Source organism: Nyctibius grandis, chromosome 21, assembly GCF_013368605.1.
Source record: "Nyctibius grandis isolate bNycGra1 chromosome 21, bNycGra1.pri, whole genome shotgun sequence".
NCBI lineage: Eukaryota > Metazoa > Chordata > Aves > Nyctibiiformes > Nyctibiidae > Nyctibius > Nyctibius grandis.
In genome coordinates, this window is record NC_090678.1 from 234,164 (window position 1) to 254,201 (window position 20,038).

General features: G+C 38.3%; 1 pseudogene; it reads left to right on the plus strand.

Moving 5' to 3' along the window:
* Nucleotides 1–1,430: 1,430 nt before the first annotated feature.
* On the plus strand, nucleotides 1,431–13,205 carry LOC137672502 (uncharacterized; annotated as a pseudogene).
* The last annotated feature ends 6,833 nt before the right edge of the window (nucleotides 13,206–20,038 follow it).

The following is a 20,038-nucleotide window of genomic DNA, read 5'->3' on the forward strand; positions in this document are numbered from 1 at the left end:
TATGTTTCCCTGTGGTTTACCCTGTCATCTGTCAGTCCAGTTAAATCTCTATACCAGAAGCCTTTACTCGTCTCTGTGATTGACACCTCTGGACTTTGAGACCAATTTGTCACTCTATTAAATGTTAGTCCTGACTGTGGGGCACATGTTATTTATGCATTATAAATGGGCTGTTTTTTTTTTTAAATGCTCCAAAAAGCGTTTCATTTTGTATTGTATGCAATGCAGGGTTGGAAAGAAACCATTCTCCAGGTTAGAAAACAGAAATAAAATGAAGTTGTAAACTATTTACTTTTGTGAACAATCTTCCATTTTTTTTACACTTTCTTCTCCTCTCCCACCTTTATAAATCTCAAATAAATAGCTCATAAAATGATAGCAAGTCATATCCACTTCTGTAAGGAATTAGATATTCCAGATGGTTTACAACACAGTTGATTTGTTCCAGGTAGAATGCTGTGCATGATCATTTGTCAGCTTAAGTGTCACTATAAATAGCTTTTGTGGTGGTGTTTTTTGGGCGTTTGACTTGTTTTTTTTTGTAAGAACTTTGCTATTTACATAAAATATATGTACTTGAATCTATTCTTTCTACGAGCTTATTACCTTTAACTACTGTTCTGTTTTCACTGGGATTTGGTTTCAGTTTGTGGCCAGCCATGGTGATCAAGATCCTCAGCAGTTAAATCCGGGGCAACTGACCCTGGCTGGCCCACAGGTGTATTCTATAGCATTGACATCAAGCTCACTATAGAAGAGAGGGTTTGCTGGGAAGAGGTGAGGCTCTTCCTGCTCTCCTCCCTTCTTCCATGTTCTGCATTCCTGGAGTAATTTGCTAGTGATCTATCTGTGGGTAAGTATACTTTTGTATGTTTTGTGTTGTCATTTATATTGATTTCCTAATTTCATTAAAACTGGTTAACTTCATCCTACAAGTCTCCCTCTCCCTTTCTAAATTCCCTTCCTCATTTGGGGAAGAGACATTGGGTGAGAGAAAAACTGCTATTGTTTAGCCCCGGGTGGGGGCTAAATGAAGGCAACTACATTTTCTCAGTAAAAGACATTCACGGAAAGTGTTATTGTACAACTTTGTAAGCTTTCTTATTCATGAAAATTTCAGTTATTGGCTATTTCTTTAAGATAAAAGAAGTGTACTTTATCTTCTTTGGAAACAATTATCAGTATTTATGAAAAGTCATCATATTACTAATCTCTGTGAGGAAAATGTAACATGTACTTGAAGTTACATCTTCTTATCTGGAATGAACAGTAATAATAACTACTCTACCTAAACAATATATTGCTGAAACATGTTTTCATGTAAATAAATCAAGAGGGATCTGGGCAGGCCGGATCAATGGGCCAAGGCCAGTTGTATGAGGTTCAACAAGTCTAAGTGTTGGGCCCTGCGCTTGGGGCACAACAACCCCATGCACCGCTACAGGCTTGGGGAAGAGTGGCTGGAAAGCTGCTCAGCAGAAAAGAATCTGCAGGTATTGGTCAACAGCTGGCTGAATATGAGCCAGCAGTGTGCCCAGGTGGCCAAGAAGGCCAACAGCATCTTGGCTTGTATCAGGAATAGTGTGGCCAGCAGGACTAGTGAAGTGATCGTTCTCCTGTACTCAGCACTGGAGAGACTGCACCTTGAATACTGTGTTCAGTTTTGGGCCCCCTCACTGCACGAAAGACATTGAGGTGCTGCAGTGCATCCAAAGAAGGTCAACAAAGGTGGTGAGCGGTCTAGAGCACAAGTCTTATGAGAAGTGGCTGAGGGACCTGGGGGTGTTTTGTCTAGAGAAAAGGAGGCTGAGGGGAGACCTTATTGCCCTTTACAAATACTTGAAAGGAGGCTGTAGCCATGTGGGTGTCAGTCTCTTCTCCCAAGTAACAAACAATAGGATGAGAGGAAACGGCCTAAAGTTGCAGCAGGGGAGGTTTAGATTGGATGTTAGGAAAAATTTCTTCACCGAAAGGGTTGCCAAATATTGGAACAGGCTGCCCTGTGAGTGGTGGAGTCACCACCTCTGGAGGTATTTAAAAGACATGTAAATGTGGTGCTTAAGGATATGGTTTAGTGGTGGACTTGGCAGTGCTGGATTGATGGTTGGACTTGATGATCTTAAAGGTCCTTTCCAACCAAATGATTCTATGATTCCAAATCATGTGTTTAAAAAATTATTGTGGTTATATTTTTTTTTGTTTTCTTAAGTGTTAGTAAAAAGGACTTGTTCGCGTTTTCTTTTTTTAGTTTGTGCGCAGGTACCGGAAAGAAGGAAGTAGAAGTATGCAGTAGTTAAAACCCCTTTTTTGGCCAGCAATAAAGGCATCTTACAGTGGGGAACCCGTGAAGGACCTGGTGTTACAGATCTTTAATATACAATTTTGAGACTACTCGCATATTTATTTTTACAGTTCACATAACATTGATGTCATCAGTTACCATTCACTTTTGAGTATTTGTTCACATGGACCACCTGTGCAAGCATGCTTAATGCATATTTATTAGCCAGGTTTGCACAGTTTGTTGCAACTTTTCTGCTTTCAGTGGTTGGGTCTGGTTTCCTCCAACAGCAGACCTTCTTATACAGGAGAGGTCATTGTTCAAGATCTACTGCGCACATTTTTAAAGCAATTTTTACATTCTAGATTTTTCTTATGTGTCGAAGACAGATATTGAAACCTTTAAAGAGATCAATAGATTAGGATCAAAGCAGTGAAATCTGGATTCACAAAATATTAAGAGCCTGAATTCTGCTGAAAAAATGGAATGACCTTGTAAATGCTTCTCTGAAATCCAGGTCTCGTATTTTTCAATTCTGAAAGATTATTTCAGTAGGACTGTTTCTCCTAAAAAGTTATTATGTGTCCTACTTTCTTTCAGACTGTCCTAGAGTAGCTGCTCTTAAACTACTGCCATTTTACAAAATAAACAGCTAGCTATATTTATTATATATTATGGTAGTAATGCTTCTATTTCTTTAGTTTTACTGCAGAATCACAGAACAGTTGAGGTTGGAAGGGACTTCTGGAGGTCATCTGGTCCTACAACCCTGCTCAAGCAGGACCACCTAGAGCATGTTACCTAGGACCATGTCTGGGAAGCTTTTCAATATTTTTAAGGAGGAAGACTCCACAATCACTCCAACTCCACCCCAGGGCAACCTGTTCCAGTGCTCAGTCATCATCACAGTAAAAAAGTGTTTCCTGATGTTCATAGGGAACTGCCTGTGTTTCATTTTGTGCCCTCTGCCTCTGCTGCTGTCACTGGGCTCCAGTGAAAAGGGCCTGGATTAATTTTTTTTGCACCTTTCCTTAAGGCATTTATAGACATCGATATGATCCTTCCTAACCTTCTCTAGGCTAAAGTGTCGCATTTCTCTCTGCCTTTCCTCATAGGACTGATGCTCCAGTCTCTTCATCATCTTTGTGACCCTCCACTGGAATTGCTTGTACTGAGGAGCCCAGAACTGACCTAGCACTCCAGGTGTGGCCTCAGTGCTGAGTACAGGGGAAAGATCCTCTCCCTTGACCTGCTGGCAAAATTCCTAATGCAGCCCAGGATACCATTAGCCTTCTTTGCCAGAAGGGGGCATTTTTGGCTTGTGCTGAACTTTGTGTTCACCCACAGGGCCTTTTCTGCCGAGCTGCTTTCCAGCTGGGTGGCCCCAGCATGTCCTGGTGCCTGGGGTTGTTCCTCCCCAGGGAGAGGAACTTTGGACTTTCCCTTGTTGAAGTTCATGAGGTTCCTGTCAGACCATTTCTCAGGCCTGTTGAGGTCTCTCTGGATGGAGCACAACCTTCTGATGTATCAGGAGTGCCTCTTAGTTTTTTGATTTCCCCTGCGCCCGCCCCCCCCCGCCCCCTCTATTCAGCATTGATGAGTCTCCATCTGAAGTACTGTGCCCAGTTCTGGGCTCCCCAGGACAAAGGGGATATGAAGCTACCAGAAAGAGTCCAACAAAGGGACACTAAGATGACAAACTTTTAGTTCTTACCTTTTTTTTCTAGATCACTCATACACTGCAAGCATTTGAGCATATAATCTATCAGTCTTTGATATAAGCATCTAATTTAACCTCCCTTTTGATTCTGTCCACTGTACAACATTGAAATTTTACCTGTATGTGACATGAAATTTAAAATAAGTTATGACTTGAAGAAAACTGCTCAACTCATGTGGTTTCAAAGGAATCAGGATCAAAGTTGTTTGTTGATTTATTAACAACATGACTAACTGACAGTAAATGAATTATAATTTCAGGATCAATGTCAGAAACAGAGCAAAACAAATCATAATGCTACAAATTACAAAATGTTAATAAACACCTGCATATTTCCAAACATGCTTCTGTAACTAATCCTCTAAAGTTTTAATCGCACACACTCTCAGACACATACACACAGAACCACCCCACCACCCCACTGCTCAGGCTCTGTGTGTTACCAGCACACATCCCCTCTCCTGGCACTGCAGATTTCCCACCTTGCACATACCCTATGGGAGATGCAGATGCTCCATCTTCATGTGTTCCCCTACTACTCCCCACACCCTGCTGGCCCATGTGCTGGTGACAAAGTCCCTCAGGAGTCACAGCTGCACAAAGGTGGGTCCCTAAGTGCTACCATCTGTACTGTCTCCCCATGAGATGGATGCTGGCAGCTCATGGCATCCAGTGGGAAGGATGCTTTGCCTGACCTGGGCAGGGGTAGCAATATTGGTTGGGTGACATCTGGCAATGTCAAACCTGGTGTTGACACTGCTGCTGTTTACCTACTTCTCACTCCAAAGCCTCTTCCTACAATCTCAGATTTTCAAGCTTCTTTTATATATCCTTTCAAACTGAGTTCTCCTTTTCTCAAAAGTCTGTTTGTATTACCTTGGATATTGTTTAGTCTTGCTGATGGTTGTTTTTGGCAGACTTTTAAATTGTTCATTTCCACTCAAGCATTATCATTTTTGGGGCTGTCGCGGTTTAACCCTAGCTGGCAACTGAGCACCACACAGCCACTCTCTTTCTCTCCCCCCTGGTGGGATGGGAGAGAGAATCAGAGGGGTAAAAGTGAGAAAACTTGTGGGCTGAGATAAAGACAGTTTAATAGATAAAGCAAAAGCCACATATGCAAACAAAGCAAAAGAAGGAATTAATTCTCTACTTCCCATCGGCAGGCAGGTGTTCAGCCATCTCCAGGAAAGCAGGGCTCCATTATGCATAATGGTTACTTGGGAAGACAAATGCCATGACTCTGAACGTCCCCCCTTCCTTCTTCTTCCTCCAGCTTTATATGCTGAGCACTTTGTCATACGGTATGGAATATCCCTTTCGTCAGTTGGGGTCAGCTGTCCCAGCTGTGTCACCTCCAAACTTCTTGTGCATCCCCAGCCTACTTGCTAATGGGGTAGTGTGAGAAGCAGAAAAGGCCTTGACTTAGTGTAAGCACTGCTCAGCAGTAACAAAAACATCTCTACATTATCAACACTATTTTCATCACAAATCCAAAACATAGCACCATAACAGCTACTATGAAGAAAATTATACCAACCAAAACCAGCACACAGGGACAAACATCCTTTTAGAACAGATATTTGGTTGACTCATTCTCATCATGTCAGCTGTTGTTTTCCAGGCCATATTATCAATGAGGGGGCCATGTGGATTTCTCCACAACAGGACGGCCTACTGATTATTTCCTTGATGGAACCATCCAAGGTGAGGCTTTTCATTCATCTATGCCTTACAGTTGCTAATATTGACGTAATTTTTGCTCGCTGTATGTTATGCAACAGAATTGTAGCATAGGTGAAATAAGCATCTAGAGAAAATACTAAGAATTACTGTATCATGTTAATATTACAGAGACATGCTATTATTACATTACTTACAGGATACAAGTATTGGGCTCGATTAAAGGTGCTTGCAAAAGTGAAAGTGTAACTTCCCATTTAAAAGGTGCAATTTGGTGGGGAGTGGAGAATGAGTAACTTGTTACTACTGGTACATGTGAGAAAGTCAAATACGGAAACGCGATGGTGTTTCTGGCTAACAGCCTCTCAGAGAAGTTTTTATTCTCTTATTCTTCTCAAACCAACAAGGTTGCTGTAAGCCAATCATGCCTTCCAAAGTGCTGTCAAGAAGTATGACTCTCAGATTTTTAGATTAATAACATGGCCACTCTCCTGACTGGAACACTGTAAACATTCTGAAAAAATACAAGATCATTGGTGTAAGGCAAAGGGAAGGTTAGACCCAAGTGCAGCTGCTCAGGACCCAGTAAGTTCTCAGTTAAACAAACCCTCAACTTTTATAGCCCCATGAGGCAATGACATTTAAGCAAGCCAGAAAAATGAATGAAGAGCCTCTCTAATACCTTCTGAACAGGGAAAGGGTTATTCATTAATTTTTCTAAACCAAAATGTATTCAATGTCAGTTCAGCTGAAGAAATAAAAAAGAATTATAAAGAAGTATGCATGTCATTTAACTACGAGTGCCATTATCTGTTTGAGGATATTAGTGCAAATTTTATTTTTCAAAAATTTTAATGTAGTAAAATATATCCCTCGGATATAGAAGTGGGACTTGTCCCTTCATAGAGAGGAAATAATGTTCTCCGCTTTACTGTTATGTAAGCATGTAACAACTGTTTTTACAAGAGCCTAGCAATAGTTCCAGAAACATGGATTAGGCACACTGAACTGCTGAATAGTATCTATTCCAGACTATCATAACAGCAGACATTACTTGTTTTGATAATTTTGTTCAATAAACAGCTTAATTAAATAAATATTTAATGTCATTATCGACAACTGAGGTATAGATAAAGTTTTCAATAAGACATTTAAAAATTCAAATATGCTTTTTTTTTTTAGAATGTAACAGATTATCGATACGTTCTTGTTTGAGGTGTTTTCAGATCAGAAAGTCTGAAACTCGCTAACTGTTACACAGCTGGTATAAAATCCCCCAGATTTAGGGTTTTTTTATATGTTTTTATTTCTCTCTGTTACTATAGTGGACTTTTCTCAATTGCAATTGGAAACTATTTAATGGAATGAGCTGTCTTTTAGTAGACATTGCTAATGTCCTTACTGTATACCTCAATACAAAGCAAAAACATCATTTTAGGTGTACTGGTATTGTATGCTTATGTGTGCATATGTGGATACTGTTGCCTGAGGGCACAACTGTGACAATTTGAACTCCATTTGATGCCCTCCTAAGAACAAATAGCTTGGTGCCACTTAGTTAAAACAAAATTGCATGTAGCAAGCATATTTCCCGTGTGCAACAGTGCTAGTGTGTTTTCCTCTATGAAGTTAACAAATAACAATAGAACATGAGAAATTATATTACATATAAGAATCAATGAGAACAGAAATCCTATTTGTGGATGAGGCAGAAACCCCAGCAAAAGCTTCTGGAGTGTCAGGACATGCGCTTCACTATGCACTTGGCAAGAGCGTATACAACTGCCGGAGAGCAGGCACAAGGAGAGCTGTACATCAGAAAAACTCAGTTTGCAGCAGTGGTAGATTTTAACAGATTCTTTAAATAAAGTGTATTTCTCTTATAATAAAAGTCTGGTCTGTTCATATTAGTTCCGCTTACAACAAGGTATACATCACACATGAAGAGACAGTGTCTTCATCAGACCATTATTATTTAGTTTTTCTCACTTAATGGAAGGCAGAATTCAAAAAATAATAGAGAACATGCATCAAAAAACTGTATCAATAGGTGATAGATGATTAGCCCTGATATGTGAAGCACCTGTATTTTATTTTTTGATTGGAAGCTGACATGACACTTGAGTTTAGCTCTGAGAGGACTATCTAGACTACCTCTAGTGGACTCAGAAACGTGTCCGTAAGTTCATTAGTAACAGAAGGAACAGAACACGTAGAGCAAATATGTTATTCTTTCTGTTAAGATAACGTGAAAGGTTTTTAATTAATTATCATGATCATTTTGGAAAGGTTAGTAAGCAGATTCCCAGATCTACGGTGGGAAATTACTTCACTATTCCCTGCAGGGTTAACAAACAGCATCATGATCTTAGCAAAATAGCTAACTATTAGGGTTTATTAATATGGTGAAGTGACTGTTTAGTACCTTACTGAACTTAAAACAGAATCCCTGTTAGCAAGTGTTGATGTATGTTAGTAGTTGCAGAATCTGCCTTAGAATTGTCCCTGTTAGGTCACAGAAGTCAAATATAATGTCAAAATATATCTCTGTGCATCCTTGTGGGTATAGAATTCTGTCCACTTGAATGTCACTGATGTAGTTTAGATACACCAACATATCAATCACATTGCAGTGACTTAAAACCAAACCCTGGTCTTCCTATTCTGCTGCAGAGCTAGTCCACAACCCTTACAGAAGCTACTTACACTTACAGTAATAAATTCCTTAGAGTAGGGTCTTCACAGTTTTGTTAGTTAATGAAACAACAAATAACCACTATTTTACTAAAGAAATAACATATAACAGTATATAACTACTATGGGTTACAACCTTCACTTCATCGTTCAGAATAATTTTTGAGGGTCCAGCAATTCAGCTTTTAAACGTTATTCTATGCAAGCAGAAATGTCATAGAGCCTTTAGCTCATTATCTCCACAGATGAAATTTCAGTCAGAGTCAGTTAATGGCAGAGGCTGTTCAATACTATCCTCTTGTCTCTAATATTGAATTACTTTGAAAAAGAGCATCAGCTGAGCCATTTATAGCAGTGGCTACAGAGTAAGAACAGAGATCAAACACAATTACAAAGTCTACTAGCTTTGAAGGAGTTGTATGTCTTCCACCTGTCCTGAACAAGTCTGGGCATCGTGATGCCTTGTCAGCCAGGGCTCTGCCCCACTGTGCTTGAGCAACTCAAGCAGGGTGAGCCCAGGGATGGTAAATGGGATCAACCAAGAACCTGGGCCATCAGGCAAGGTTGTGGGCATGGTTGCAAAACTACTGGTGACAGGCACATCTGGCTGGCCTGGGCCCCAGTCCTGAGCTGAAATGGATACCCCTGGTCCATGGGCAGAAGGTGAAAAACAAACATGTACAATACCAGTCTGGTCAGAAGTAGAGTCAAAAAGCTGTAATACCTGTTTAGACAAACCTTCCATTATGAAAGGGGAAGATATTTCATTTCCTGCATTTCCATCTTTCCTTAAGAAAAAAAAAAAGTTATTTAAGTTCAAAGATAGACAGGTATGAATTTCATAGTACTGATTAGTATATATCATTCCTAATTCCATTTTTACACTCTGTGTTAAGAAACTGAATTAAAAGGTATTGCTATAATTGTAGGTTGAAACTTGTATTATCTCCATTAATATCCTTTATTATTGATGAGATACAGGCAATATTCAAATCTTTGCATAAAAAATCTCAAACTAATGGAATCTAAATAGCAAAATGTAATTAGTGGAACAGTTTGTTAGTATAGTCATTGCCATAGGCTGTAATTAACATAAATGTTATTTTCATAACCTTGTAGAAGAGACTATAATCGTATGAACCATCATTGCTCGAAGACTGTTTTCCTCTTGAATGTTGTTTCTTGAAGATGATCACCATAAACCCTTTGAAATTATTATTATTGTATTTATCTGCATTGTTTATATTAATATTGGTAAAATACTCAGAGAATTATACAAAGTGTTGAATGACAGCAAAGAAACTATATTCACTTGCTATATCATTTATATCGGAAATATTCTTATCACGTTGGAAAATCTAGAATTGACTATGTGACAACAGTTCTGGAAAATAAAATTATATAAACTTATATTTTCTAAATAAATTTTTAAAAAATGGATCATTTTCATTCTCCAGGGTAAATAATTTACTCAGACTTGAGTATACAAAATATTTTGAAGTTTTAATAGGCTGTGAAAATTATTTCTCTTTTTAGATTATAAAAGCATTTAATCAATATGTGCATTCATTTGTGGAAGTGAGTGATTCATAATGAAATGAATTTTATATGCATCTGCTCCTTGGCTACACCTTCACTGTGGGATAGATTCATTCCACTGCATCTTGGAAGTCAAGTGTAGGGAAAGCCCAAAATGGAGCTAGAATTAAACTAAGTCCTGGAACTAGGAACCAGTTCTAGGGTTGTGTATCATAAAGTGTTGCCTGTGGTTTTACCATTGAAATCGGCAAAAAACAACCCCAAAAGTAAAAATTGCTTCCCAACAGAAAATGTTTTTTTCTGGCAAACCTACATGCAGTGAATGAAAATTAACCCGTACCTTTAGTATTTTTACTGTCCTAATGCTTTAGTCATCGATGTTTTACTATTGCACCAAGTACTGACAATGAGTCCAAATAGCTTAACAAAGACTGTGTGTGAGCATGAGTTCTTTGGCCAGGAACATAAAAGGCAATACAGATCTGCAAGTGGAAATTATTTAAAGGCTGGCATGGTGAGATTTCCATATTCTTGTCTAAATCATGTTTCTCAAAGACTGAGAAGTAATAAGCAAATTGTATTTCTTTTAAAACACCCCAAAAAAACCTGTTAAGACTGTCAGAGAGCTTAAAACATTCTTTGAAATGTGTAGGCAAATAGAATTAAAACTACAGAAAGGGAATAAAGCCTATTTCAGTGTTTCTTGGCCTGTCAAAGAAAGAGACTTTAATTCAGAATTAAGATTTCCTATTTAGACAGGAAAAATAGAGGTATATAGGTAAGGCTGGAGGTCACAAACAGCCTAGAGGAAATCTATGTTCGAATCCTGGATCTGCCATTGATTTGCTAACATTTGCCAGGTTATTTCTGTTTTTGCCTCTGACTCTCATATGCCATGAGTACTTAAATATTCAGTTGCTTGAAGTAGGATGGACTTCTGGTCTCTTCTGTGAGTCCAGGTGCTACTCTACTATAAATGGTGTATAAGAAACAGAAAATAAGACATATGATTAAAGCATCTGGGTTAAACACAAAAGTAAGAGAGAGTGCTTTCTTCATATGCCCAGTAATATAAATCACACTACAAATTATCAGAAAAGATACAGAACAGCTATGTTTTTCTCGTTCATTTTTTGTTGTGTTTTTTTTTTTTTCTTAGTACCTGGAAAGTCCTGGCACACACAGTACAGAAGAAAGGTAGGCAAGATGTTTTTTTCCAAAGGGAAATACAGGTCTTCGCCACTCTCAGGTTCTGATTAATATCCACTGAGGTCAAGTCCCCTCTTTTTAGCTCCAGTAAAGCACAAGGCATTGGTCTTAGTCTTTTGTGTTCTATTAATATAAGTATAGTTATTTAATGTACTTTTAGGAATATTTAATTTCCTTCCAGAAATAACGAAAGACCAACCTGATATATTATAATCCTGATAACAATGTAAGCTCTGCATTATAAATTCATTTATGTGACAATCTGTTTAAATAATTTTAGCACTGACAACCCTTGAAATATTCTTACAAATAGACATCAAGAAAAAGTAAAAACCTACTACGTGTTTTGTGCAAAATATTCATACCTTTATCCTCCACTGATATTTCAATGTGTCAGCAAAGATAAACTTATGTGCCTGAAAAGATTTTTTTAAGTTTTGAAAACACATCATGCATGCAAAAAAATTATACAATGCTAAGAAGAAAATAAATATTAATATTCTAGAGAGAAAGAGACTTATACTGACTATGCCCTAGAAAGGTCATTTTTTTAAGATTTGGTATAATGGTAATGATTACAACTAAAAGTAAAAACGCAACTAAAATTTTATGATTCCTCTTAAGTACCTTTCCTAATCTCTTGAGTAGAATATAGAATTGGTCAGGACAGAATCATTAGCTTATTGTCAAGGTATTCTTTAGGTGTTACGCAGATTATGCTATGTTTTTTCTCAATAAGAATTACTAAGGAGGAAAAAAATGTATATTCTCCTAATTTTTGCTTTCAAATAGCATTGAGAAAGAAAACCTCTCTGAGGTCTTAACATATAATAAATCAGTTTAATTTTGATTTCATGTCACAGTTGTCTGAGTACACCTAAAGGGTGCCATTAGCATGAGTGTAGCCAATAGAGAGAAATAATTATTTCCATCTATTCAGGATTCATGATGCTACATTTGGATTGTAAGTCCAGCTTTGGGTCTCACAGGACAATAAAAATACCAGTAAACTCAAGTACATCTTGTGGAGGGCTAGTAGATCAGGGCGCTGGAGCACATGATGTAGAAGATAAGGCTGAGGGAAATGGGCTCATTCAGCCTGGAAAGGACAAGGCTTTAGGAGGACCTCACTGCTGTCTTCTACTGGAGACAAGATTGAGCAAAACTTTCCATAGAGGTGCACAACAAAAGGACAAGAGGCAAAGGTCACAAGTTGAAGCAGAAGAAATTCTGGTGACACACAAGGAAAAAAAAAACTGATACAGTTTTAGCACTGAAATAGTTTGCTGAGAGAGGTTGTGGAGCCCCCGTTTTTGGAGATTTAAAAAATTTGACTGGACCCTGAGCAATTTGCTCTAGTTTCCAAGTCAATCCTGCTTTTCAACAGGAGTGTGGACTGTAAGATCTTCAGAGGACCCTTCCAGCCTAGTCCATGGTTCTATGATAGAGTCCAGCTCAACAGAGACAAAATCATAGACTCCTAGAATCGTAGAATGATTTCAGTTGGAAGGGACCTTAAAGATCATCTAGTCCAACCCCACTGCGATAGGCAGGGACATCTTTCACCATCCAATCTGACTATGAACTCTTTCAATGACAGGGCATCCACAGCTTCTCTATGCAACCTGTTCCAATGTCTCACTGCCCTTATAGTAAAGAATTTCTTCCTTATGTCCAAACTAAACCTACCCTCTTTTAGTTTAAAACTGTTACCCCTTGTCCTGTCACTACAGGCCCTGCTAAAAGGTCTCTCTCCATCTTTCTTACAACCCCCCTTTAAGTACTGAAATACTGCAATAAGGTCCCCCCAGAGCCTTCTCTTCTGCAGGCTAAACAACTCCAACTCTCTCAGCCTTTCCTGATAGGAGAGGCATTCCAGCCATCTGACCATTTCTGTGGTCTTCCTCTGGACCCGCTCTAACTGCTCAAGCTGCACCAGGGGAGGTGCAGGTTAGACATTAGGAAAAACTTCTTCACAGAAAAGGTTATTGGAATGGGCTACCCAGGGAGGTGGTGGAATCACCATCCCTGGAGGTGTTTAAGAAAAGACTGGATGTGGCACTTAGTGCCATGGTCTAGTTGACACTGTGGTGTTAGGTCAAAGCTTGGACTTGATGGTCCCAGAGGTCTCTTCCAACCTAGCTGATTCTGTGATTCTCCTTGTCAGTTGTCACTAGTTCTCCTGTCCTACTTACTAGGGGGAAGTGGGTACACTTGCTTTCGTCTTCCTTTTCTGACCAATGTACCTTTAGAAGCCCTTCTTGATATTTTTCTCATTCTTTGCCAAATTCAGCTTCATCTGTGCCTTAGCTTTCCTGATCCCATCCCTACACACCCAGGTGGTATCCCTGTATTCTTCCCAGGATGTGCTTCCACTGCCTGTGCATTTCCTTCTTATATTTTAGTTTGACGAGGAGGTCCTTACTCTGCCATGCTAGTCTTCCTTGTCTGATTTCTTACAAATGGGAATCGAGAGTTCTTGTGCTCTAAGAAAATAACTGCCATCTCTGTTCTGCTCCTTTCTTCCTGAGGACAGTTTCACAGGGAGTCCCATACACTAATTCCTTAACTGAAAGTTTGCTGTCCTAAAATTTAGGGTCTTAATCATAGCCAGACTCTAAGTGTTACTGCATATATAAGTCAATATGTAGACAAACATTTTCAAAAGATAGTTGGAATGAACACAGAAAAAAGAAGTTCTTGTCCCAAGGATCAAACAACACTTAAAATTCATATCTGGCACTCACAAGTGCTACAGCAATAAGGAATCCCAGGGCACAGAAAACTGAAAATGCCATTGAACTCCTTGCACTCTTCTGAAAAGGCACGTACTGACAGACTGCTGTTGTACTTGACTACATATGGATTTGAGTACGTGTGTTATTGGTTCCCATGTTATGCATTTTCAGCTGTAAACTGTAAATCTAATGCAGGAGATGGTTCTTTGCCACACTGCACCAGAAGTGGTGGAAATTATTTCATTCCTGAAAATCCAAGATAGTGTAACTTATGGAAAGAGTAAGTCAATTGTAGCCAAAATTAGGTTTTGTTCCTAATTACTTCACAGAAATTTTGGGGAATTTGGACAAGCTGGTTTATACTTACTCTGTTTAACCGGCTGTAAAATGGAGTTGGTTTTAAAAATTCTTAACAGGAGTGCTGCAAGGTTCAAATAATTCTTGTGTGTAAAGTACTTTAGCTCTACAAATGAGTGGGGCTTTCCATTGTAAGTGAAAGATAAGTAATTTTACAGCATTTCATTAGGGGAGAGGAAATATAATTACCAGATAAATACACCTGTGTTTACCAGAATTGACTACTAGATGTCACTCTTGTTTCACAGATATGGCTGGAAACACAACTCTCTACCTTAATGCCTCCTCATTTTTTTGAATTTATACATGAGTAATCATTTACTGTCAAAACATAAGGTAAATCATCTTACTGAAGGAGAAGTCTGGAGAAGGAAAAGGAAACTACAGACCAATTAAAATATCTGCAGAGTAAGTTATTCCACAGCAATTACTTATATATTGGAAACTATAATAGATGTAGCAACTTCTTCATCCACAGGAAAGGAATGTTCTGGTGCTTCCGTTTAAGGATTCAAAGCATTATTTCATAAAGGTCAAAAGCCCACAGGCAGAAGTACTCTGTAGTGAAGTTTCCTTCCCAGAGGTGCTCTGCACTACTTGCACAGCAAAGGAGGCACAAGAGAAGGCAAATGCTCTCTGCTGACTAGTTCCCACTAGTAGTAGAGAATTAGAGGGTAAGAATGATAATCAGGCTCCCTAGTTTCTTTTCTTTATTGCATATGTTTTGGACTACTCAAAGGGCTGTGGTATTGAAATGAATCATCCTATTCTAGAGACTCTTCTAAGCTTTATTCTACTCTTAATGATTCTTCTGCATCCTAGGAATGACTTTCTTCCCTCTTGCTTTCTCTTTATTTTCTGCTATGCCTCAGCTGGTAAAAAAAAAAAAGAATTACCAAACTGCTGCTTTGGAGAAGAGAGAAATCACCACAGCAAATGTCATTCAGATGCTGCAAGGAAATTTTGCCACCTAATGAAAAGGCTTATTAAATTCTACTGAAGGGAATAATTCAGGAAGAATATTTTCACAATTACAAGCTTATTTCTAGTGAGACTGGGTACATTCACCCTCACTTCCCCTTTTGCTACAGAAGGCATTTCAACATGCTTCTGAGATTCAATATACACTTTTTATTTCCTATGTCACTGATGGAGAAAAATAGCTAGGGTCTGTAAATTTTTCCTCAAAAAATCACAAATGGATAAGCTAAGAAATATACATTGGTAAACTAGAAGTTATGACAAGTCCCTGTGATTATTGAAGAAATACATGCCCAAAGTAAAAGGTGAGGGCATCTCCTCTCTTATAAGCCAATTTAGTTGACATTAAAGCTAACAATTCAGACACCTTCTTATTGAAACCCTACATCTTGAGGCGTATGATAAATGCTTTTCAGGTCATGTTGACCTGTTCAGAATGAATTCTTTTATTAAATTCCCATGCTTTCTCTCCCCAGTCCTACATAGTTTGGACCTGATTTATTTCTTCCAGGAGTGATATTTGTCGTTGGAACAGTCAGCCTTTTGTAGGTTAGTGAGACTATAGGATATAACTGTGGACATAACCACTGAAGAGGGGAAGGAAAGTCCTTCAGGCTTGCTTGCATGCTTGTAATATGCCTTTTAGTAATAGATTCACTAGTAAATATCCATTCCCCACAGAAACGATGAAGGGACAAAGCAAATAAACTGATGGAAAAAGATAGATACATTCTTTTTGGAAAAGAAAACAAAAGTGTTTTCTCCAATGTACATCTTTTTATCTAAGATAAGTATTTCCCTAACTTTCCCTAAAGTCGTCTGACTAAAAGTTGGCATAAAGGTATATTTGCAAGCAGAATTTGTTAACATTTACAGCATAACTCAAATAAATCCACAATGTTAATGTTGTCCCCTTCACATCCAGCAAACTGTAGGCAAAGGGACAAAGTCAACTTGCAAGAAAAAAAAAGTGCTTAATGGCACAGAACTATTGTGAAGGAATATTCTCAACATGCTTGGAGATTCAGGAAAGATACATAAAAGATAGGGATGGAGAAGCTCTCAGTGAGCAGAGAACTTCCAGAAAAGCTGCAACATGATGACATCCCCTACTACTCATTATTCTAATCAGAAGTCTCTAAATAAAGATTACAATTAATGCAGATTAAAGCTGATGAAAAATTGGGACTTTTTTGTTTTAGATGTTTTTGGAATAGAATTTGAAGATGATTAAGAGTGGAAGCCCACATCTATACAGATATTTGGGAACTCAAAGTTATCAGCTGTTACAAAGAGGATTGCACTCAACAAGGTAGATATTACTTAAGATTGTATCTTCTTACACATTTTAAGAACACAACATTAAATAACAAGTGCCTAAAATGGCAAAATATTTTTCAGCATATCTTTATAAAAGAACCTGAAGAGATATACTGGAAGCTAGAAAAAAAAAGCAGCATCTGAATGTTTGTTTATCCAAAGTATTTGTGTTCTTTTGAGACTCACAAGAATTGGATAGAATTCTTGTAAGAGCAGTATTCCTTCTGGGATTTCCAGTTCTTATTGCTTCTGATCCTAATCATATGTAAAGAAAGAAATTTAAAATCCCAAGTGGCTGTGCAATTCACAACCTTAACAAAAGTTGTGGGAAAATAGCTTTAAAATAAGCATCTTCAGTTTCTGAAATTTCTGAAACTAATCAGACATCCTTGGTAACATCATTCACCAACACCATTACACTCAGAAGTAAACTACAGTCTATAATTTGAAGATACCTGTGAATTTTAAGTTTCTACAGTTGTTATTTAACATTTTGCACTTAACAATCTATGTACACAGTAAGAACCTCAACAAATGCCTTCATTGCCAAAAACTGAGAGCGTAAAAGTCACTTATATAGTATTCAAAGCAGATCATGGCCTTGGGGACTTCACATTTCTTTTACATTATTATTCACCCCTGTGAATATGAATCTGGAAGGCTTTCTTTAGTCAGTAGGTAAAATTGATTTCAACTTGAACTCCAGGAAGCATACTCATGAAATACAGGAGAGAGGGACAATATGTATTTAACAGGTTATGTGGTCAGGCAATTTACCTAGACCATGAAGTCCTAACATTACTATGTTGTCATATCCCAGTCCTATGCTCTCACCCATTGTTGATTCAGAGTTCTGCACCATTTGGCCTCAAATCTGTTGGAGACTGGATGTCCATAGGTCTACATGGAGATACGTCTAGCTCCTTCCAAAGAAAGAAATACAGAAACATGGAGTGGCTGCCTTCAGTTGGAATTAGTTCATACTGAATATTTCTTCCATTGCCTTTATCTGATATTTATGACATTAATCATTTTAATTCATTTTTTAAATAAGAAGTCAACATAGCATTGCCCTTAGCTGTATTTATTATTACGAATCCAGAGGAAAGTGGTATTTCTTGCTTACATGTAAAACAGCAACAGACCATTTCAACTGTGCCCCTGTATAGGTAGTGTAAATGGAGTTATCACTGAAGAATTTCTCATCTCCTTTTAAAGACAAGAAATCAGGTATAATCCAAAGATTTCCTCTGGGTAATGTTATATCTAAATGTTAAGGTGCCGAAATGATTCTAGGTGACTCCATGCATATTTAACCAAAATGGCTTGACATTTAGGCATATTCCTGCAACATCTTACAGGTTAAAGGGGAAAACAGGATCATTTATTTCTGGTTGTCAAGCACAATAAATCATTGCTGCTATAGCTCACACAGGAAAAAAAACCAATCTGTTCCTCAATAGCTTAATACTTAGAAGTAATAATACATACTTTAATAAAGAAACAAGTATTTCAAACTAAATGAAAACCGGATCACTGAGGTAAATAGCAGACTACTATGGTGGACAGATGCAGGTGTTGGTCTCCTCTCCCAAGTAACAAGTGATAAGACAAGAGGAAATGGTCTCAAGTTGTGCCAGGAGAGGTTTAGATTGGGTATTACGAAAAATTTCTTCACCAAAAGGCTTGTCAAATGTTGGAACAGGTTGCCCAGGGAAGTGGTTGAGTCAGCATCCCTGGAGGTATTTAAAAGACATGTAGATGTGACATTTACAGACATGGTTTAGTGGTGGACTTGGCAGTGTTAGGTGAACGGTTGGCCTTGATGATCTTAAAGGTCTTTTCCAACCAAAACAATTCTATGATTCTGTGATTCTATAACATGCACTACAGCGAAACTGGAGTTAGGTTGGACACATATTCTATCAATAACAATGAAATTATGATGACTTGATCTTTATGAAATGCCCCAGCATGTGCTACAGGCATTGCAAATGAGTAAGAATAGATGATCCTTAGCCTGAATAATACACCTAAAAGGGAGGGAAAGAAAAACAAGAGTGAGAGGAAATGGGAAAGGGGAGATAAAGAAAAATTGGGCTAAATGAAGGTCAGGGGTTTCTCACGTACAAGATGACATCTGTTGCTAGATCATTTGTGCCTGGAATTAGAAAATGCCTAGGACTGAGACTACAGATCTGTTGAGCAAACAGGAGATCAGGAAAGGATAAAAGCAATACTGAGTTCATTCCTAACACTCAGGTGCTTCAAGCTACATCAGTGAAAATTGCCAGATTCCTTACTGTATTTGAACAGTAACATATCCTTCAGAGCCTCAAGATCCAAAAGACTTGTTTGCTCCTTGTATAAAGCCAAAAATCAGCTCTAGTTGTACACATTGTGTCAGTGCTCTAAGGAAATACAGAATGAAGACACTTCTGCTTCTCAGTAGGCTAATTGTTGATTTGTTTTCTTAATAATCAGAGCTTGCATTGCTCACACTATTAGGAAACAATGAACGCTCCTGAAATCAATGGTCTATCTGAGTGCATGCTTTATCCAGAGATGCCAAATCCCCAATCCTTAAATACAGCCTTTTCCAAACAACCAATCAGATGCACATAAGTTCAGAAAATATTCTTTAGCCTTTCTGTATACTACAGAAAACTGAGAGAGTGTGCTCAATATAGCTCTAATATTAGAGAAGACCTTAGCAATTATATAGCTATAACACGAGAAAGTTCCCCCCACAGGAAGACTATATTGCCATAGTAACTGAGAAAGGAAGTCAATTTAGCATAGTAGCTCTCATTTTCCTCATTTTCTGTATCAGCATTTGCTTACGGCAGTTACATTATTTAGAGCAAAAGAACTTTAATCAAAGATATAAACTTTCTGGAAACAATGGGAGTTTGTTTACATTATAGTAGTATTTCTCCTTTCTAATAAGCACACTTTAGTATAATCATAGAATCATAGAATGGTTTGACTTGATCTTTAAAGATCCTCTAGACCAAACCTCCTGCCATGGGCAGGAACATCTTTCTCTAGATGAGGTAAGATTATAATATATATTATTACTCTTGAATGTGAAATCTCTCAGCCTTTCTTCATAGGAGAGGTGTTCCAACTCTCTGATCATTCTTGTAGCCTTCTTCTGGACCTGCTCCAACAGGTCCATGTCTTTCTTGTGCTGAGGACCCCAGAGCTGAATGCAGTACTCCAGGTGGGGTCTCATGAGACCGGAAAAGAGCGGTAGAATCACCTCCATCAGCCTGCTGGACACGCTTCCTTTCATGCAGCCCAGGACAGGACAGGCTTTCTGGGCTGCAAGTGCACATTGCTGGTTCAAATCCATTTTTTTTCATCCACCAGTATTCCCAAGTCCTTCTCCACATGACTGTTCTGAATTCATTCATCACCCAGTCTGCACTGATATTGGGGATTGCCCCGATCCAGGTGCAGGACCTTGCACTTGTCCTTGTTGAACCTCATGAAGTATGCACAAGCCCATTC